The sequence below is a fragment of the Corylus avellana genome, chromosome 5 (assembly GCF_965113065.1).
Source record: "Corylus avellana chromosome 5, dhCorAvel1.hap1.2, whole genome shotgun sequence".
Lineage (NCBI taxonomy): Eukaryota > Viridiplantae > Streptophyta > Magnoliopsida > Fagales > Betulaceae > Corylus > Corylus avellana.
Window position 1 is genome coordinate 10411086 of NC_142494.1, and position 22567 is coordinate 10433652.

The following is a 22567-nucleotide window of genomic DNA, read 5'->3' on the forward strand; positions in this document are numbered from 1 at the left end:
AGGCAACCATGCGAGACGTGAGAAGAGCAGCAAAAGTTTCCACAGCTAGAGCATCTGTGGAGGGTAACTTATGAGTAACTGCCATGATAATGTTTCCAGAAGCATCACTAATGACTCCCACTGCAATAGAGATAGAGCCACATATAGAAACGTCAAAGTTCCCTTTAAGCCAGCCAATTGAAGGAGGAAACCAAAAGGAAGGAGAGGCTGAATCTCTCCAAGCCGTGAGATGGTGCTCCAAGGAAGAGGTAATTTGGAAAGTAATACTAGAAGGCACGGGCTGAACACCATCATGCACTAAAATATTTCTTGCCCTCCAAATATAATCCAAGGTAATGGCTGCAAACAGCTGAAATTTATTAACAACAGAAAACGAAATAGCAAGTGTTTTAGTAGGAAAAATAATAGCTAAAATCCATTCCACTATAGGCTTATTAGAGAAACCATCAATGATTAAGGGCCAAGGAGAACTTCTCCAAAGGATTCTTGCCAAGCAATATGACAAAGAATCTCCCAAGGACCCTTACAAAACGGGTAAACCCAAGCCTCCTCTGCATCTTGAGCCAAACCTACTAATGTTTGCCCTAGAGGGTAAGATATCTCAAGCAATTTTCAACAACAAATGCTTAAGCCTAGCTTGAAGATTAAGTCCCCAAAATACACGCAAATTTCACATTCTAACTAAAGAGATTCTGTCCCAAATGAGAAAACAAAGGAGTGTTAGGTTTTTTAATTGGCTAATTCAATGACAAAATAATTCTGGATGCAAGTTGTTTTGCGGACAATTTGATCAAGATATGATTAAGATGTGGTTAAGCTTAATAAATCATAATAGAAGATTTATATGATCTGGTTAAGTTTAATCAAATCAAGGAAATGAACAAATCGGAATTTCTTTAATTGGAGTTAAAATCTAAATTTTGTGTTTTGCACACGTCTCAATATTTTGATCATAACTTTTGGTTCTAGTATTAGATTGAGGTAAAACCAAGGGAATTAGAAAGGTAGCTCAAAATAAGACAACTATCTGTGAAATAAGATTTTAGTAATTCAGATGTTTATTATGCGAAATTTGTCCTCCAATATAAGGACACAAAACTAGATGAATCATATTATGATTTGTACTAGGTTTTCTTCCTATTTCAACTTGTATTAGGATTTCTTGTAGTCTATATATAGGGAGTTGTTATATACGAAATTTTAAGGATTTCTACATTAGAATCTCATGTGCTAAGAGAGTGTTTAAGATATTGAGTGTTAAGGTTAGTCTCTCTTAGAGTAAAAGTTTAAGCCCTCATCACAAATTGTCAACAACATCAAGAAGCCAATCGGAGGTTCCGATTAAGGAGGTGCACTACAAGAAGATTGTCAAGTTAGGATACAAGCGGGAAGCTTGTTGATGTTACAGAGCCTAGGATATGCAAAAGGGTTGTAACTTTCCTTGTGTCTATAATCTGAATATTCTTATAGTGATTTCCTAGGTTTGGCTACCCTCCAGTGGTTTTACTTTTAAAAAGTTTTTCGAAAGGTTTCCACTTCGTTACTGATAAGCGTCGAATGTTGCACATTCAAGCCCTTTAACTCGCATGTGTTAATTACTTAGCATTGTTATTTGTTTGATTTTGTGTTGTTTTAATGTTTTTAGGTTTCAAATAAAGATGTAATAAATTCCATTGATTTTGGGCTTAAAGCAAACTTTGAGAAGACCTAGAAGATGTGGTTAAGCTTAACCAATCATAATAGAGGACCTATATAAAGTGGTTAAGTTTAATCAAATCAAGGAAATGATTAAATTGGAATTTCTTTAATTGGAGTTAAAATCGGATTGGATTAAATTTCAGATTCTGCACACGTCTTAATATTTCGATTATAACTTTCGGCTCAAATATCAGATTAAGGTGAAACTAGCGGCATTAGAAATCTAACTCAAAATGCTACAAATCATTGTTCATATATTATTTTCCAAATTCTGACGTTTTCTATGCCAAAATCGTCCCGCAATACAAGAACGCAAATTTGGATGAATCCTATTCCGATTTGTATTTGGATGGCTTCCTAATTTGACTAGGAGATTGAAGTACAATTTTTTTGGGATTTCTAGGGCTTCTAAGACTTGTTTGCTCCCTAAAAATAGACCCCTAAGCTTCAAAAGAAGGTGTACTTAATTTTAGACAGAAAATATCTTCTTGGAGGCTTGAAGAGCATATGAACATGGCAGGAGGCCATCCCAACACCACCATGAGCGGCTAAACTCGTAATAGGGTGTTGATGTAGCCCTTTCCAAGGAAAAATGGTTTAATTGTATTTTAATTTGGAATTTTCTATATGAATGATGGTTGTATAACTGTGAGAATTGATTTTAATGCTTATATTTAATTATAATGAAATTCTTCTCTTATATTAGAAAACTTTTTATATTGATTGAACTCAATCATTCATATTTTATGTGATTATATGAATGATTGTTACACAACAGTTTTAATTGACATATGATTAATAGGATTTGATAAACCATGCCTAGGAAAGGTGAATTTGTCTACACCCTAGTTTAGTGTAATTTAGGTAGACTATTAGTACTAACCTAAGATCAGTTATGCTTATGCATTGATTGTGTGTAACTTATTAAAATATTTGATAGTCCATACCTAGGAAAGACGGACCGTACCCCATCTAGAGGTTAGGCAGACGGTTTGTGCCAACCAAAGATGGATTTTACATATTTCTTAATTATGGTATTTTCTTGAGTACTCGAGTGAGACGAGCCCTATATCATGCATAATATGGATTTTCCTTATTGATTTATGATTGACCATTGTTATACGGTTAGTAGTGAAATCAACCCCCTATTTTCTCTTTCATTGTTGAGTGCCAAATATTGCATATTTGGGCCCCTTAATTTATGTTTTTTAAGCCTTTAGTTCTGTTACTTTTTAATTTTTTGTTAGTTTTGGTGTCTTAGCGTTTTGCAGGTTGTTAAGAGAAAACTACGGCTTTAAGGTGAAAGTTGCAAAGTCTAGAAGAAAGTTGGAAAAAGAGCAATATGGAGGATTAGGATAGAGCACACAACCCAATGCTCGAGCGCATGTGGGCTCCATCACAGATGGTTTGCGCTCAAGCGCACCTACACCCACAAGGCAACACAAGCGCATGCGTGCTACGCCGCAAGCAGAACTGATATTTGCACGAGTGCGATTGAGCGCACTCGTTTAACCTGGAAGCGCTGAAACCCTAAAATTAGCTTATAAATATCATAGTTTTCTAGAGAAACGGGGGAAGTCGTCCAAGGGGCGCCTTTTAGTGTAATTTTGACGTTTTCTTCGTATTTGTAGCCTTGAATTCGTTTTCCTTTGTAAGCTTATAGTTTTCATGAATTCATTTATAAATAATATGATGTTTGTAGTCATGAGAGGCTAAATCCTTCAACTAAGGTTGAGGATGAAGCCTTATAGATGAGTAGCAAAAGTTAATTTTCAAGTACATTGATATTTTCCATTGATAAGAATCGTATTTCTCATTGTTCTATTTCGATTTCAATTAATTGTTAATCACTTTTAATTGATTGCTTGTTTTGTTTGTTATATATTGGGTATCTATTGTCTTTTGTTCAACAGATACATTGGATCTTTTGGTTTACTTTGGATAACCCTTGTGATTTGTGCAAAGCATGGATACATCAGATGTTTTGAACTAAATCGGATATCCTTTGTGATTTGTACAAAGAAAGGATACTTTGGATGTTTTGATACATTTGTTTTGCAAAAATAGAACATACATAAAATGTGTCGTTTGAAACGTCGAAAAATATTGATGAACGTGAAAGTTGTTGCTATGAGTTTGTGAGGGCTGATTCCAATACCTTTGTCTTTTATCCATTGTTTAATTTCATTTTGTTTCAATTCATGTTTGTTTATTTTCAATTTACAAAAATCACACAAATTTGGAACTAGGTTAAAATATGATTAGTTTAGATAAAAGTTTATTTACATGAATACAATTCCCAGTGGATTCGACCTCGCACTTGCAAAAGCTATATTGCAAACGACTCATGCACTTGGGAGTAATATTAAAACTCATAACAAGTTTTTGGCCCTGTTGCGGGGGAGTTGTTTGTATTTGTGAAAATTGATTTTTGTTTAAATTGATTTTATTTTTCTACTAGTTATAATTAGCACTTTTCTTTTATTTTTCTTTTGTGCAATTTTAATTTAATTTAATTTGTTTTTGCAATTACTAATAAAAAAAAGAGTGTTTTGTGGTGTTTTTTGTTTCTATTGCAGTCCCTGCCGAACGAACCAAACGAGGTACGCTCGAGCGCACCTTAGCACGCTCGAGCACACTCGAGCACAAGGCAGCAAGGTGAGCCGAACTTGCGCTCACCTATTTCGTGCCTACACTTAAGCGCACAGCAGACGTACGCTAGAGCGCAAGTCACTTACGCTCGAGCGCACTTGTGCAGAGCTAGCACCGGTAGCGAAACCCGTACATCTGCGTGCGACCCATTGTTGCGCAAGCTCGGGCACACGTACGCAGTGGGCAGCACCATTGACGGATCAGCGTGCCAGCACTCGATCCCGCCTAGTCTGCACTCGAGCACACCTTTGCAGACTGCACCAAAATGGGCCAGTACCGAAAATTTTGCCAAACATATGTGTGGTCCGTTTTGTGAGTTTTTGAGTTTTCTGTTTTTAATTTTTGGTATTTCTATTTTGTTTTGTGTTACTATGTCAGTTTTCATTTTTTTTTTTTTAATTTTATTTCTTACAAAAAAAATACAAAAAAGAAAAATTGTTATTCTTTTATGTGGGATATTTGCATTTTCAAGCGTGAGAGTGAGCATGTATTCTTTGAATAATTTTAATTGGTTGCAACATGTTCCAACTAATTGTAGGACACCTGCTCCTATCAACTCATCTCACCATTTTAATCCACATGAACCATGTTCGTATTGCTCCAATCCTCATCATCATGTTGGAAATTTTTCATCATTTGGACAATTTTCCAATTTTTCATATGAGCAGATGAACACCAATTTCTCCCGTCTGGGGTTTGAATCAAATTCCAATTTTTACACCCCAGACTGGAGCAACCATTCTAATTTCTCTTGGCAAGCTCATGCTATGGGAAATTACGCTCCCCAAGTCAATGAGCTGCATCATCCTGAATATATACAGTTCAACAACCAATCTTCCCATCCTTGATCCTACGACTATCAATCCTTATTGGAAGACTCTCTCAAATCCTTCAAGCAACTAATCGGCCAATCCACCATTCAAATGCCACAATCAGAATTATCGTTGGAAGATGCACTCAATGTGTTTAGGCAAACAGCCAACCAACCCAGTCAAGAACTCAAGGATGCCACCATGGCCAACACTCAAGAAATTGCAAGGTTGGAAGGAAAGATTGATCATCTAGTTGCAGAATTCAACAAAATTGAGGAAGAGGAGCTTCAAAGTCAAGAGATGGCTAGAGGGCAATACATGATTGATGAGGACGACACTAGAAATTCTAATCATGAGCATGTCCAAGCCACCACCACAGTTGGGAGTGAGGAAACCATTGAGGAGACTGGTAACGAGCCAAGTTTGGAGGACCCATTGGGAGAGTGCTTTGCTCAATTTGGATGTGACCTAGACCATGACAAGTTACTTGAGTAAGCTGATGCCTTATTGGACTCCGCTCTTAAGATGAGGACTGATAATGGGGAAACCACTGAGATATCCTTCCCTAACCCATCTTCATTAGCGGCTGAGCCTCTCATTATTAAGAACAACAAGGTGGAAGAAAAAGAGGAGCAAATTGAGCCCTCGTCAACTCCAAGTTTGTCCAATGACAAGGAAGTGAGTACTGAAGTTCATTCCTTCAGCACAATCCCTCTTGAGACACATCATGAACCCCAAGCTTCATTTATTCAATGTCTCAAAGAGCCATCTTATGCCAAGATTCTCAAGGATCTATGCAAATAAGAGAGCAAGTCGGAACCATCATCCTAAGAAGATCCTTCTAAGCAACAAGATTGGCTACCTAAGATGGTGGAACATCCTTCTAGAGGGCTATGAAAGTTTAAAGAAGAAAGGGTGGAAGGGATTGGTTGGACATCCGAATGATTGGGAAAAACTCTGTAAATTTTATGTTCCATTTTAATTTCTGCACTCCATTTCATAATTTCTTTCCTTTTTCATTTTATTTTTCATTATTTTCTTTTCTTTTTTTTTTTTAATAGAAAACTGATCTAATAATGCTTGTTCTGTGAAAAAATTGCTATAAGTTTTTGACAGGTGTTTTGCTGTTCAAGTTTGGGGGATGTCCTGGCCTTTGCACACTCCGGTTTCCTCATCCCACAGTATTGTATTTCTTACCACATTGGGGACAATGTGTCATTGAAGTTTAGGGGTATGGAAAAACATACTATCTGTTTGTTTGTTTGTGCCTGTGTCTGTTTGTTTGTTTTGCTTAAAAAAAAAAAAAAAAAAAAATTGCTATGTTGTTGATTATGCATGAGTTATACTGTGACTGTGGTTTATATTTCATGGGCTTGTTTAACATCTTGAACACATCATGTTATTAATCTGAGTCTTTTGACTCATTTTTGGTTTTGAGAGACTTCACATGTACGAGTTGATCATCACGAGCACATTAGCATAGGATCTGTGAAGAATGAGATTTGAATTAGATAGTGTGTATTTTGAGATTTCTAGAATGAATTGTGGATGAAACCTTGGCTTGAAAAAAAAAATAATAAAGTAAAATCATTTTGAGTTTCTCATTGAGTAACCAGACCTCTTGCCTCATTAAGCATTGAGTGTTCGTGTAAAAAGATGTGAAATTCAAGTTGGTTGTTTGTATGGCTAGTTTGGCTTCGTAGCTTTTTTGACTTGAGTCATTAAGCCCATAGGGATGTTTTTAGATCTAATGCCCTGAAACCATCTGGTTTGGGAGTTTCTAGCCCAACACTCACTACATAGGTCAATTAGAAAGCTTAAGGGAGCCGAGCATTGCACAGCCTACACACACACAAAAAAAAAAAATGCATATTTTGATTTAACCCTTGGTTGTTTTCATATAAGAGAATTTCTATGAATTTTAAAGTACACAAAACTTTGAGAAAAATTGAAGCCTTATAATTGTATGTTAATCTCACATTGCACTTATTGGAGCATGTGTTGTCTCAAATTTCCATCTATAAGTTAAATGATTTTTGGATGTCCTGATGATGTGACTGTGGTGTTCAATTTGTTAGACATGCTCATGAGTAAAAAACATGTGTTTGTGTGGAAGTTCATGTTTGTCAATGGCATAGTGCTAAAAATGTTTGTGGGTATCATTATTGTTAAACCCTCACGAGACTTCACTCATCCTTTAGGGATGCCTAGGGGTTTAAAAGGCTTGTTGCATATACTAAATGCAATCGTCTCTCCCACGATAGTGGACTTATGTTTCATGTTTTGATTTTATTTTTCATTTTTTTTTTGCTAAGGGACTAGCAAAATGTAAGTTTGGGGATATTTGTTGAGTGCCAAATATTGCATATTTGGGCCCCTTAATTTACGTGTGTTAAGCCTTTAGTTTTTTTATTTTCTGATTTTTTGTTAGTGTTGGTATCTTAGCGTTTTGCAGGTTGTTAAGAGAAAACTACAACTTTAAGGTAAAAGTTACAAAGTCTTGAAGAAAGTTGGAAAAAGAGCAATCTGAAGGATAAAGGATCGAGCGCACAACCCTACACTCAAGCGCATGTGCGCTCGTTCACAAATGGGTTGCGCTCTAGCGCAACCACGCCCACAAGCCAACACTAGTGCATGCGCGTTGCACTGTAAGAAGAACTGATATTTGCGTAAGTGCGATTGAGCACACCTAGTGTGCACTCGAGCCCACTCATCTGACCTGAAAATGCTGAAACCCTAAAATTAGCTTATAAATATCATAGTTTTCTAGGGAAACGGGGGGAAGCTGCCCAAGGGGCGTCGTTCAGTATAATTTAGACGATTTCTTCGCATTTGTAGCTCTGAATTTGTTTCCCTTTGAAAGCTTTTAGTTTTCGTGAATTCATTTATCAATTATATAATGTTTGTAGTCATGAGAGGTTAAATCCTTCAACTAAGGTTGTGGATGAAGCCTCATAGATGAGTAGCAACAGTTAATTTTCATGTACATTGATATTTTCCATTGATAAGAATCGTATTTCTCATTGTTCTATTTCTATTTCAATTAATTGTTAATCACTTTTAATTGATTGCTTGTTTTGTTTGTTATATATTGGATATCCATTGTCTTTTGTTCAACGGATACATCGGATTTTTTGGTTTACTTTCGATATCCCTTTTGATTTGTGCAAAGCACGGATACATTAGATGTTTTGAACTACATCGGATATCCTTTGTGATTTGTACAAAGAACGGATACTTTGGATGTTTTGATACATTTGTTTTGTAAAAGTAAAACATACATAAAATGTGTCATTTGAAACGTCAGAAAATATTGATGAACGTGAAAGTTGTTGCTATGAGATTGTGAGGGCTGATTCCAATACCTTAGTATTTTATCCATTGTTTAATTTCATTTTGTTTTAATTCATGTTTGTTTATTTTCAATTTACAAAATTAACACAAATTTGGAACTAGGTTAAAATAGGATTAGTTTAGATAAAAGTCCATTTACACAAACACAATTTCCTATGGATTCGACCTTGTACATGCAAAAGCTATATTGTAAACGACTCGTGCACTTGCGAGTAACATTAAAACTCACAACACTCATCACAATCTACTTTTGCTTTATTTTATACATTTACTTTATAAATCCAAAAACAACAATCATCTTTTAATTGAGTTATATTTAATTTTAAAAAACTTGATAACGACACCAGTGCAGTCCTTAAGATTCGACACCCTCTATATAACCCTATCTTTCAAGGATTCGTCCTATTGCGAGTGGTCATTTTATTATTGATATTTTTGCACACAAAAAGACCGCATCAATTTTTGGCGCTTTTACTGTCGACTGCTTAACAGTTGCCTTATTAAGTTTTAAAGATTAAATCTAACTTAATTTTTTTTTCTTTATTTTTCTTTCTAATCTTATTTTCTATTTTGTTTTTGTTGTTTTTGATTTTGCTCAGGTCTGAAGCTGCCCAGGAGATCAAGCACGCTATGCTACTATCTCAGGGCCATTTGTGAGCTTTTATTTTTTGTTTTTCTTTTTGTTTCTCTTTAGTTTATGTTGGGTCATGGTTCTTTATCATTGCCTTTAATTTCTTGCGACCTTAACATTGAACGCACTCTTTGACAACTTAGATCTAAAAGGAATTCTAATTTGGTAAGAGAGCGTCCCACTGAGACCATGGCCGAAGGACATGTTAAGTGCCAAAATATTCATATTTTAGCCCTTAACTTACATTTGTTAATCCTTTAGTTTTGATTAATTTCTACCATTTTAGTTCTTTTTTGTGCTTTCTTTGTTATTGTAGGCTTTTGGAAGAAAATGAAGCAATTTCGAAAGCTTTGGGCTTAAAGAGTTATTTTGGGGAAAATTGGAGGCTCTGGTTGTGCGATCGATCGCGGGGGAGCTGTGATTAAGCGCACTACAGGTGAAGACCGAGACGAGCGCAAAGCGTGCGCTTGTGTGCACAAGCAACAGCCTCGATCACACCTGTGATCGAGCGCTCAACACAGAGGATCAATCGTTGTCCTGCGATCGATCGCACACCGGCTGCGATCGAGCGCACCTGTGCGAGAGGAGCAAGACAGCCGCCAGCCTCTTTATGGAAAGTGTGATTTTAGGGTTTTGAAGCTTTGTGCGAACTAGGACTCAAACCCCTACATTTTGTAGGGTTTCTAGAGTATTCCTAAGGCTTATAAGTAGACCCTTAAACCTTTAGAATAGGGAGACAATTTCCAAGGGGAAGAATTGGAGCTCTTCAAGTTCAACTTTCGGGTTTATTCTTTTCCTTTCTATTTTATTTTATGAAGATATTTAACATCAAACTCATGTGTAACTAATTTACTTAGTAGGGCTAGATTGAAGCCCTAATTATATTTATTTAATTTTTCAATATTGGCTCCTTTTTGATGATCATGTTGTGATATTTAACTTGATTAATTCCTGTTTTTATGAATTCCTCATATGTGTTTGCCTAATCAACTTATGCATGTGGTATGGACTAATTAATTAAATCAATTTGGATGACCGAGTCCTGGATTTAATGAGAAGTAACAAAAGAAATCCACACCGGGTTCTTAGGTTGATCAACATGGGGAACCGGGAGTAGACTGATAAGTGTCAAATATTGTATGTTTGGACCCCTTTATTTACATTAGTTAATTCTTTAGCTGTGTCGTTATTTAATATTTTGTGTTAGTTTTGTGTTTTTAGTATTTTGTAGGTCATTGAAGAAAAATTGCAGCTTTAAACGGAAAAATGCAAAGTTTGGAAGAAAGAATACTTTGAGAAGACCTAGATTGTGTGGTTAAGTCTAACCAAATCCAAGAAAAGGTTAAATCAGATTAAAGTTCAGATTTGATAAGATTTCGGATCGGATTCAAATTCAGATTCTGCACACGTCTTAGTATTTTGACCATAACTCTCCGTTCAAATATCGGATTGAAGTGATTCAAACGGCATTGGAAAACTAGCTCAAAATACTACAATTTGTTGTGAAATAGAATTTTCGTAATTCAGACGGTTTATATGCCAAAATCGCCCCACAATTAAAGGACACAAATCTGGACGAATCCTATTCCGATTTCAGACTTCTCTTTTGACTGGGAGACAGACCTTTGAATTATCTAGGTTTACTTAGGCTTCTAGGACTTCCCTAAGCCTATAAATAGACTTCTTTGCATTCAAGAAAAGGGACACAATTTCAGAGAGCAAAATTCTTTTGTTTAGTTTTTATTTAGTTTTAGGTTTAAATTTTATTTTTATGTGGAGCTAAATTTCCAACTAAGGTTGGGGATGAAGCCTCACCGTTGAAGAACATCAATAATTTCATGTAAGTCTTTATTTATCTGATTTTATTGGGTTTAATATTTCAATTGTTTTACTTCTTTTCAATATGTGGCATGATTCTTGGATATCTTGTTGTGATTCAATGATACACTTGATGATTTAAGATAATTTCACATAATTGATTGCTTGATTTTATTTGCCTAAATAATTGGATATCACTTGTGATTTGTTCTACGGATCCATTTGGTGTTTCAATTAAGATTGGATATCTTTTGTGATTTACGGATACATCTGATGATTTAATTGATATTGGATTCCTCTTGTGATTTGTGCAATGAATGGATACATGGGATGGTTTTGATTAATTGTTTGAAGTATAGTAAAACATATCTAAGATTTTAATTGTGAGAACTTCAAATTAATATTGATAAACATAGAAGTATGTTGTTATGATTCGATGAGTGTGAATTCCCAAACCTTAGTCTTTATCTTTTGTTTTATTTAGTTTATGTTTATCTTTTAATTTTTAAAATCAAAATTCAAAACATTTTGGAACTAGGTTAGGGTTTAATTAGTTTAGATTTAAATTGTTCTTTCAAAAATACAATTCTCTGTGGGATTGACCTCGCACTTGCAATCCATTAAACTACAATTGATTCATGCACTTGGGAGTTAAATAAATTTGCACAACAAGTTTTTGGCGCCGTTGCCGAGGAATTGTTCATTTTCTGAAACCAATTTATTTCTAAATTAGTTTTATTCTTCTACTAGTTATAATGAGGATTTTATATTTCTGCAATTTGTTTTGTTTTATTCGTGTTACTAATAAAATAAATAAATAAATTAAATTAAATTAAATAAAATAAAAAAAGATAGATTTTTCTTGTTGTTTGGCTTGTTTTATAGTTCTACCGCAGCACCTTCCGCACATTAGCGCGATCGAGCGCACTCACAGCATAGGCAGCAACTGCAGCAGTTTCGTAGATTTTTGCCAAAAATTTATTTTTGGTCCTTTTTGTGAGTTTTTTAAATCTTAGTTTTAATTTTGTTAGTCTTTTTTTTTTTTTTAGTTTATTAAAAAAAAAAAAAAAGAAAAAAAAAAGGAAGAGGTTAATGCTTTATGTGGGATATTTGCATGCTAAAAAGTGAGGGGGAAGCATGAATTTTCATTTTAATGATTTTAATGCCTCTCCTAGTTATAGGACACCAGCTCCTACCAACTATCCTCAAAAATTTTGCCCACATAAACCATGTTCATTTTGTTTCAATCCTTATCACGAGGAAAACAATTGTCCAGATCTGCGAGCTGAGCTCGATGACTTATGGGACAAATTAGACCAAATCAGAGCAGCTAGATCTAACTTTTCATATGAACAAATGAACACCAATTTCTCCAACCCGGGGTTTGATTCAAATTTTAATTGTTATAACTCGGACTGGAGCAACCAATCTAATTTCTCATGGTCAGCTCAAGCTACAGGAAATTATGCTCACCAATTTGATGAATTGCACCATTCAGAATATCCGCAGTTCGATCATCAAGCTCAACCTCCTATTTATCAATCTACCACTCAAGAGCCACAGCCTGCACCGCAGTCATCATTGGAAGACATGATGAAAACATTAATAGAAAAAGTCGACCAGTCCAACTCCCAAGCTATACAAGAGCTCAAGAATTCCAACTCACAAGCTATACAAGAGCTAAAAGGTTTTACCAATCAAGTTGTACAGGAGCTGAGGAATTCCAACATGGCTAATGGCAGAGACATACAAGAACTTAAGCAGGCCATGTCCAAGATAGAAGGACAGATCGGTCATCTAGTTGCTGACTTCAACAGAATAGAGGAAGAAGAGCTTCAAAGTCAGCTGATGGCTGAAAGGTATTACATGATTGATGAGGATGATTCCGAAAATTCTTATAATGAGCATGCCCAAGTCACCATCACACTAGAGAGTGGGAAAATTGTGGATAACAAAGAGGAGGAAAAGAAAGAGGAGCAAGTTGAACACCCTGAGCAAGTTGAGCACCATGAGAACAGTGAGCCACCAACAGATCCTGATCTACCCAGTGACATGGAAGTGAGTACTGAAGCTCTTGCCTGCATCACTGTCCCTCTTAAGACATATCAAGAGCCCAAAGCTTCATCGCCTGAATGTCTCAAAGAGCCATCTTATGTCAAGATACTCAAAGACTTGTGCACACAAGCACACAAATCTAGGAACCACTTTCCTAAGAAGATCCTCCGAAGCAAGCTAGTCTACAAAAGATGGCGAAATCTCCTTCTAGAGGGGTATGAAGTTTTGAAGAAGAAGGGGTGGAAGGGATTGGTTGGACATCCGCATGATCGAGGAAAACACTGTAAAGTTTTCTACTTCAGTTTATTTTCTGCACTTCACTCCACAAATTCTTTCTTTCCTTTTTCATTATATTGCATTTCTTTTTTATTTGTTTCTAACAGCAATTAATCTTTTGATGTTTTGTTTCTGTGAAAAAGAAAATATATTGCTGTTAGTTTTTGTTGACAGGTGTTTTGGTGTTTAAGTTTGGGGGATGCCCTGGCCTTGTTCACACTCAGATTTCCTTACTTCTGGTAATGTATTTCTATACTACACATTGAGGGCAATGTGTAATTCAAGTTTGGGGGTATGGAAAAACACTTTGTCTATTTATTTTTGTTCTTATTTGTTTATTTGTCTTTTTGTGTTAAAAAATTTGAAAAAAAAAAATAATTATGCTATGTTTTTGTCAAGTTTGAGTTAAACTATGACTGTGGTTTGCATTTCATTAGCTTGCTTAAAGGGTTGAACATCATCATTATGTCATTAGGAGTCTGAGTCATTTGACTTATTTTTGGGTAAAAGAGATTTCACTTCTTTTGAGATAAAATTTTATGAGCACATTAGCATGTTTTCTATGAAGTATGATGTTTGAGCTTAAGCTTGTTTTTTTTTAGATTTGTTGGATGACCTATTGATGAATAACCATTGGCTTGCAAGATATAAAAAAATAAAAAAATAAAATAAAATAAAAAAAAAAAGAGAAGGAAAAAGAAAAGAAAGATCATGTTGAGTTTTTTGCTGAGTAACCGGACCTCTTGCCTCATTAAGCTTTGAGTGTTCGTGTCAAAAGGTGTGAAATTCAATATTGATTTAAGATATAGCTCGTCTGGCTTCGTAGCCTTTTTGACTTAAGTTACTCAGCCCTTAGAGATGTTTTACATCTAGTGCCCTAAAGCTACCTGGCTTGGGAGTCATTGGCTTAACACTTGTTACATGGGTCAATTAGAAAGCTTAAGGGAGTTAGACATTGCAGAGCCTCTTTAAAAAAAAAAAAAAAAAAAAAAAGTGAAAAAAATGCATATCTTGCCTTGGTTGTTTCATTTGTTAGGGATTCTTTCAAATTTTATGGAACTTATCTTGAGTTTAAACTGAAAGCTTCATGATTATGTGCTAATTACACTTTACACACTTCAGAACATATGAGGTTTCAATTTTCCATTTATGAGTAATTTGATTTTGGATTTCCTTTTGACTGTTATGATGGTGTTTGTCTTTTTAAGTTTACTCATGAATAAGAACCATGGTTTATGTGAAACTTCTCTCTTGTTAACAACATAGTACACAATGTTTGTGGGTATCATTCCTGTTAAGCCCTCACGAGACTTTACTCGTCCACTAGGGATGCCTAGGGGTTTAAAAGGCTTGTTGCATATGCTAAATGCAATCGTCTCTCCCACGAAAGAGGATTTATGTTTCTTGCTTTCATTTTATTTTTTTGTTTTGTTTTGCTAAGGGACTAGCAAAATGTAAGTTTGGGGGTGTTTGATAAGTGTCAAATATTGCATATTTGGACCCCTTTATTTACATTAGTTAATCCTTTAGCTGTGTCGTTATTTAATATTTTGTGTTAGTTTTGTGTTTTTAGTATTTTGTAGGTCATTGAAGAAAAACTGCAGCTTTAAAGGGAAAAGTGCAAAGTTTGGAAGAAAGAATACTTTGAGAAGACCTAGATTGTGTGGTTAAGTCTAACCAAATCCAAGAAAAAGGTTAAATCAGATTAAAGTTCAGATTGGATAAGATTTCGGATCGGATTCAAATTCAGATTCTGCACACGTCTTAGTATTTTGACCATAACTCTCCGCTCAAATATCGGATTGAAGTGATTCAAACGGCATTGGAAAACTAGCTCAAAATACTACAATTTGTTGTGAAATAGGATTTTCGTAATTCAGACGGTTTCTATGCCAAAATCGCCCCACAATTAAAGGACACAAATCTGGACGAATCCTATTCCGATTTCAGACTTCTATTTTGACTGGGAGACAGACGTTTGAATTATCTAGGTTTACTTGGGCTTCTAGGACTTCCCTAAGCCTATAAATAGACTTCTTTGCATTCAAGAAAAGGGACACAATTTCAGAGAGCAAAATTCTTTTGTTTAGTTTTTCTTTAGTTTTAGGTTTAGATTTTATTTTTATGTGGAGCTAAATTTCTAACTAAGGTTGGGGATGAAGCCTTACCGATGAAGAACATCAATAATTTCATGTAAGTCTTTATTTATCTGATTTTATTGGGTTTAATATTTCAATTGTTTTACTTCTTTTCAATATGTGGCATGATTCTTGGATATCTTGTTGTGATTCAATGATACACTTGATGATTTAAGATAATTTCACATAATTGATTGCTTGATTTTATTTGCCTAAATAATTGGATATCCCTTGTGATTTGTTCTACGGATACATTTGGTGTTTCAATTAAGATTGGATATCTTTTGTGATTTACGGATACATCTGATGATTTAATTGATATTGGATTCCTCTTGTGATTTGTGCAATGAATGGATACATGGGATGGTTTTGATTAATTGTTTGAAGTATAGTAAAACATATTTAAGATTTTAATTGTGAGAACTTCAGATTAATATTGATAAACATAGAAGTATGTTGTTATGATTCGATGAGTGTGAATTCCCAAACCTTAGTCTTTATCTTTTGTTTTATTTAGTTTATGTTTATCTTTTAATTCTTAAAATCAAAATGCAAAACCTTTTGGAACTAGGTTAGGGTTTAATTAGTTTAGATTTAAATTGTTCTTTCAAAAATACAATTCTCTGTGGGATCGACCTCGCACTTGCAATCCATTAAACTACAATTGATTCGTGCACTTGCGAGTTAAATAAATTTGCACAACATAGACACCCATGCCCTAGGCCTCATGTGTTTGTCGATTTCCACAGATTCATGCTTTCTTTAAGAACAACTTAGTAGACACCCATGCTAAATCCGTTAAGAAAAAAAAGAATTAGAGTTGACACCCATGCCTAATTCGTTGCTTAGGGAAATCAATAGCTAAAGGAGTAGACACCTATATCCTTAGGTTGACAAACATTAAGTATGCATAACATGATCAAAGCATTGGCATATTGTTATATTAGCTAAATATAATTAGTGATGAATATCAAAACCATACCTTTTATTATTATCAACTCAAAATCAATCTTTGTTTTATTTTACTTACGGATTTATTTTAAGCAAAATTTAGCAATCCTCGTGGGAATAATCCCGTACTTGCACCATATACTACTATGTTGACCTTGTACACTTGCAGGTAAAATGTACAATTATTTGCCTATTAATTTAGGTAGATATTTACATAACAAGTTTTTGGCGCCGTTGCCGGGGATTGCGGCAAATTTTGTTTAGAATTATTTTCCTTTATCTTTGTTATTTTTTAATTTTAATTTAAATTTTTATCAAAAATCAAAAAATATTTTCTATTTTTCTAATTTTTTGTTTTCTGTTTTGGTTTCAGATTGCGGCACTTGCATTCTGTCACTGCGATCTAGCGCAGTGTGATCGAGCACAATAACCTGCGATCGAGCACATTTCCAGGGAGCACCCGGGTAGCAACATTGAAGCTGCTTTGACTGCAGAGGCAATTCAACTTATGCAAGGTCGTCGATCTCAAGACTCAACCATCCTTCCACTCGATCCTGAAATTGAGCGGACAATTCGGCAACGGCGTAGAGACAACTCGGATATAGAAGAAGAGGAAGAAGTTGAGGAAACAATGGAAGATTTGCAAGAGAACCCACCACTAGTGCCAAGACCACTAGAGGTGAATCCACCACCGGTTCGAAGACCGATGAAACAGGCTTTTTTCATCCCGAAAAATCTCAACCAGCCATCATGCATAGCCTATAAACCGGAGGTGGATGGAAATTATTATATATCCCCACAGATACTTAATGCATTGACTCACTTCAGGGGCACAGCTACTAAGGATCCTAACTTGCATCTTAAGGAATTTTTTGATCTTTGCAAGCTTCAGCACATACAAGGCCTAACTCCAGAGAGACTCAGGTTAGTCCACTTTCCTTTTTCTTTGAAAAATAATGCTAAATTGTGGTATAATTCCTTGCCTGCAAATTCCATCCCTACTTGGGAGGAGTTAGCCAATAAATTCCTAAAGAAGTTTTTCCTAGCTCATCAGACAAAGCAGCTTAAAAGGGAACTTCAAACGTTCCAACAGAGAGATGGAGATCTTTTCTTCGAGGCATGGGACCACTTCAATGCATTGCTTTTGAAGTGCCCACATCACAACATCCCTCAAGATGATCAGGTACAAATTTTTTTATGAAGGGTTATATGACACTAACAAAGGGATGATTGATTCAGCTTGTGGAGGTGCACTTATGGAAAAGAGCAATGAGGAAGCCATGGAGCTCTTTGAAACACTAAGTGAGCACTCCCAACAATTCTGTTCCAGAGGCAAGGAGTAAAAAGTAAAGGCATGTATGAAGTGAACCTAAATGGTGGATCTCCAAATCAGATGGCTACTGTGGAAAGAAAGCTAGATATGATTGTCAAAGCCATGACTGCTCAGAACATCTCACATAGTCAACAAGACACACAATTCCAGGTATGTGGCATATGTTCTCATTTTGATCACACCACTGAGACTTGTCCTTTGTATCCATTTGCAGATCAAGAAGAGGCAAACTATGTGGGACAAAACAATTATCCTCCCAAGAACAATCCATACTCCAATACCTACAATCCAGGGTGGCGCACCACCCCAATTTCTCATGGAGTAACAATCGAAATGCTCTTAATCCTCAAGGGTAGTAGAGGAGTCCCCAACAAGCAGTCCAACTAGTTCAAGAGCCAAAGAAGAATGACCTGGAGAGTCTTGTACAACAATTTGTGATTGCACAACAATAAACCAATGCCAAGCATGACCAGTCCATTCAAAGGACTGAGCAAGCTATTCAAAGACTGGAAGTACAAATGGGTGCAAATGGCTAAGGAGCCGAGTGAAAGAAAGCAGGGTGAATTTCCATCCCAAGCAATACCCAATCCAGGGGCTCATCAGTAGCTAAAAGCGATCACAATTCTAAAAAATGGCAAGGTCATAGGAACTGAAGAGATCAAGCAGCTCCGGATGAAGCCTCAATATCGAAGGTAAGTAAAATGGAGAAGGTGAATGCACCATCCTTACCTCAAAGGTTAGTAAAGCCAAAGAAAGAAAAACAACTTCTTGACATTTTTGAGACCTTGAGGAAAGTAGAGATCAACATTCTCTTATTAGATACAATTAAACAGATTCCCTCATATGCTAAATTTTTAAAAGATTGTTGCACTAATAAAAGGAAGTTTCAGGAGCATGAGACAGTGGCTTTAACAGAGGAAGTAAGTGTGGTGTCGTTAAGAAAACTACCACCAAAGCTAAAAGATTGAGGTAGTTTTACCATTCCTTGCAGGATATGAGACCATCTTTTTGAGCATGCATTACTAGATCTAGGAGTAGGGGTCAATTTACTGCCATACACTATATCTGAGACACTAGGTTTGGGGGAGCTTCAACCAACTTCTATCACCTTGCAATTGGCAGACAGAAGCATTAAAAGACCAAGAGTTATACTTGAGGATGTCTTGGTAAAGGTAGGAGAATTCATTTTACCTGCTGATTTTATTGTATTAGATATGGAAGAATCTCCTATGCCATTGCCATTACCTATCATTTTAGGAAGACCCTTTATGAGAACTGCTGATACAAAAATTTGTGTGAAAAAGGGTATTGTAAGTATGGAGGTAAATGGTGAGAAGGTAGAATTTAGAATATTTGATGCATTAAAATTACCTTAAGATGATCTAGAATGCTTTAATGTCTGTATGATTCATGGTGTTGTTGAGAAAGTATTTCAGGTCCATCACATTGATCCATTGGAGGCCACCCCCACCCATAGTTTAACAAGGCAAGACATTGAGTCAGAATCTGAAGATGTTATTGATGACATCATTGAAACTATGCACCTTGTTGAGGCCTCTCCAAAATATTCAGGTAAGTACACCCCTTCCTTTGAGATTCTTGAGCCTACTAATACTACTCTTGTCCCTTCTATTGTCCAGGCACCAAGATTGGAATTGAAGTAATTGCTAGAACACCTGACATATGCCTACTTAGGAGAAAACAAAACACTACCGGTCATAATTGCTTCAAATCTGAGTTTTGGGGAAGAAGAAAAGCTGTTGAGAGTTCTTAGAGAGCATAAAACTGCCTTGGGATGGACCATTGCTAACATAAGAGGATAAGTCCCGCCAAGTGCATGCATCAAATCTTCCTTGAAGATGAAGCACAGCCCACCAAGGATGCACAAAGAAGACTCAACACACACATGAAGGAGGTAGTCAAAGCCGAGGTATTGAAACTGTTGGATGTGGGCATTATCTACCCCATCTCAGACAGTAAATGGGTCAGTCCAGTCTAAGTAGTTCCAAAAAAGAGTGGGATCATAGTGGTGAAGAATGAAGATGATAAGCTGATACCTACAAGAATAACCACTAGTTGGAGGGTATGGATTGATTACAGAAAACTGAACAAGGCGACAAGGAAAGACCATTTTCCCCTACCCTTAATTGATCCAATGTTAGAGGTTAGTTGGCCATAGCTACTACTGCTTCTTGGATGGGTACAATGGCTACAACCAGATTGCTATAGCACTAGAGGGCCAAGAGATGACCACCTTCACATGTCCTTTTGGCACATTTGCCTACAGAAGGATGCCATTTGGATTATGCAATGCACCAGCCACCTTCCGAAGATGCATGATGAGCATTTTCTCAGATATGGTGGAAAAATTCATTAAGGTATTTATGGATGATTTTAGTGTTTTTGGGTCTAGTTTCGATGAATGCCTCAACCATCTGAAGAGTGTTGTCAAGAGATGTGAAGAATGCAACCTAGTGCTCAATTGGGAAAAATGCCACTGCATGGTTCAACAAGGCATTGTGTTGGGTCATTCTATTTCAAGCAAGGGCATTTAGGTAGATAAGGCCAAGATTGACATCATCTCCAAACTTCCCTCGCCTATGGCAGTGAAGGGGGTGAGAAGTTTTCTTGGACATTCCGAGTTCTATAGAAGGTTCATCAAGGATTTCTCCAAGATCTCTAGACCCCTCTGTGCATTGCTAGGCAAGGAGGCCAAGTTTGAATGGACTGAAGAATGCATGACTACGTTCAACACACTGAAAAAGCTGCTCACACCTGCAACAATAATGATGGCACCTGATTTGAATCTACCATTTGAGCTCAAGTGTGAGGCCAGTGACTATGCCTTGGGAGCTATATTGGGTCAAAAAATCAATAAGGTACCTCATGCATTTATTATGCTTCTAGAACATTGAATGATGCTCTGCTAAATTATTCTACCACTGAGAAAGAATTATTAGCTGTCATATTTGCTTTGGAGAAGTTTAGATCATACCTAATTGGTTCTAAGGTTACTGTATTCACTGATCATGCTGCTTTGAGATATTTGTTTGCTAAGAAAGATGCAAAGCCTAGATTGATCAGATGGGTATTATTACTGCAAGAGTTTGACCTTGAGATTAAAGATAAGAAGGGTAGTGAGAATGTGGTGGCTAGACTACTTCATGAGGAAGAAGGAGATGAGCTTCTATTGAATGAAAATTTTCCAGATGAGCAGTTGTTTGCAGTTGCGGTCCAACTTCCATGGTATGCAGATATTGTGAATTATATAACTGCCAAGGTTTTTCCTCCAGGTATGTCTAGTCAAGAAAGGAAGAGGTTGATGTCTATATCTAGACAATACCATTGGGATGATTCAAATTCTGCCCTGATCAAATCATTAGAAGGTGTGTCTCAGAAGAAGAACATTTGAGCATTTTGCAGCATTGTCATTAGTTTGCTTGTAGAGGACACTTTGGGGCTAAGAGAACAGCTCTTAAGGTATTACAATCTGGTTTCTATTGGCCTAATGCGTTTAAAGATGCCTTTTTGTTTTACAGCTCTTGTGATAGATGCCAGAGGACAGGTAACACCTCATGCAGAAATCAAATGCCATTGAAAAATATTCGAGGGGTAGAGCTCTTCGATGTATGGGGCATTGACTTCATAGGTCCATTTCCTAACTCATATGGTTATTTATATATTCTAGTGGGTGTGGATTATATGTCTAAATGGGTCGAGGCTGTCCCCTCAAAGACTAATGATCACAAAGTGGTTGTGAAGTTTTTACAGGATAACATCTTTTCTAGGTTGGGGATGCCAAGGGCAATAATTAGTGATGGAGGTAGCCACTTCAACAACTATGCCTTTCCTTCTTTGATAAAGAAGTATGGCATCACACATAAGGTTGGCACTCCATACCATCCCCAAACCAGTGGTCAAGTGGAGATAAGCAATAGAGAGATCAAAGGCATCCTAGAATGGACAGTGAATCCCAGTAGGAAGGATTGGTCTTTGTGCTTGAATGATGCATTATGGACCTATAGGACTGCCTACAAGACACCTATTGGTATGTCTCATATCGGTTGGTCTTTGGGAAAGCATGTCATCTACCAGTAGAGTTGGAGCACTAAGCGTATTGGGCCATCAAGAAGTTTAACTTTGATATGAAACAAGCTGGTGACAAGAGGAAGTTCCAACTAAATGAACTGGAGGAATTAAGGCGTGATGCACATGAGAATGCCAAGCTCTACAAGGAAAGAACCAAAGCATGCCATGACAAGCAACTGGTCAGGAAGGAGTTTCATGTAGGACAAAAGGTATTGATCTATAATTCAAGATTGAAACTTTTCCCTGGTAAGCTTAAGTCAAGATGGTCTGGACCTTGTATTGTTACCCAAGTATTCCCTCATGGAGCTTTGGAGGTTCACAACCCACAGAAAAATCAGTCATTCAAGGTGAATGGACACAGAGTGAAGCCATACATTGAAATGAACTTTGCACCAAGAGATCAAGATTTGGCATCACAAGATTTGGCACTCCAATCTGTCCAATATGCAGCACCACCAAGAGCACTTGAGCCACAGTCAGTGGAGTTCAAGTGCATCTCCCTAAAATAGTAGCACTGAAGCTACTAGTGGAAGCATTTGAGCAATCCAGGAGCTCGAGCGCATCTACTCAGATCAGTGGTACTGAGGCCACTGTATGCGGTACAAATTTCTATCCCTTGATTTCCTTTCCATAGTGTCAAATTTTTTTCCTAATTTTCCGTAGTACTTTTAGTGTTCTTACTTATATTTTGTGTCTGTTTTTTTTTTTTTCTTTATTTAGTAAGTTGCTATTCATTTTGCATTTTTATAATGAAAAAAAA

At 36.4% G+C, this 22567-nt stretch overlaps 1 pseudogene; it reads left to right on the plus strand.

The window, feature by feature from the left end:
- Window positions 1-5273: 5273 nt before the first annotated feature.
- The window catches only part of LOC148585757 (uncharacterized), a 70469-nt pseudogene continuing 53175 nt past the window's right edge, over window positions 5274-22567 (plus strand).